Below are 362 nucleotides of genomic sequence, written 5' to 3' on the forward strand. Positions count from 1 at the left end.
CAGGCCCAGGACGCACAGCCAGCAGGCCATGGTGCGAGCCTGGGCCTACGGCCGCGCCACCATCCTCCTGCGCACCTGGGGACGGGAGCTGCGTTAGCGCCGGCGCCTCCCCCCGGCCGCACCGCCTGGGAGGCGCACCCTTCGGGGCGTTCATGCCTGTCCCTCCCCGGGAGAACCGACCCATGCATGGCCACAAAAACCCCGGCAGGCTGCTCCCAGCAGCAGGAGGGCTCCTGCCGCAAGTGGCACCGGCTCCCGTGTCCCTCAGTGGAGCGTCCGGCAGGCCGCGTGGCGGTCTGGTCCACACGGCCGGGACTCAGCAAGGGCTGCAGCTCCCCTACTAGCCAGACACCGGCCCACGG

This window comes from Tupaia chinensis, unplaced genomic scaffold (assembly GCF_000334495.1).
Source record: "Tupaia chinensis unplaced genomic scaffold, TupChi_1.0 Scaffold149964_2, whole genome shotgun sequence".
NCBI lineage: Eukaryota > Metazoa > Chordata > Mammalia > Scandentia > Tupaiidae > Tupaia > Tupaia belangeri.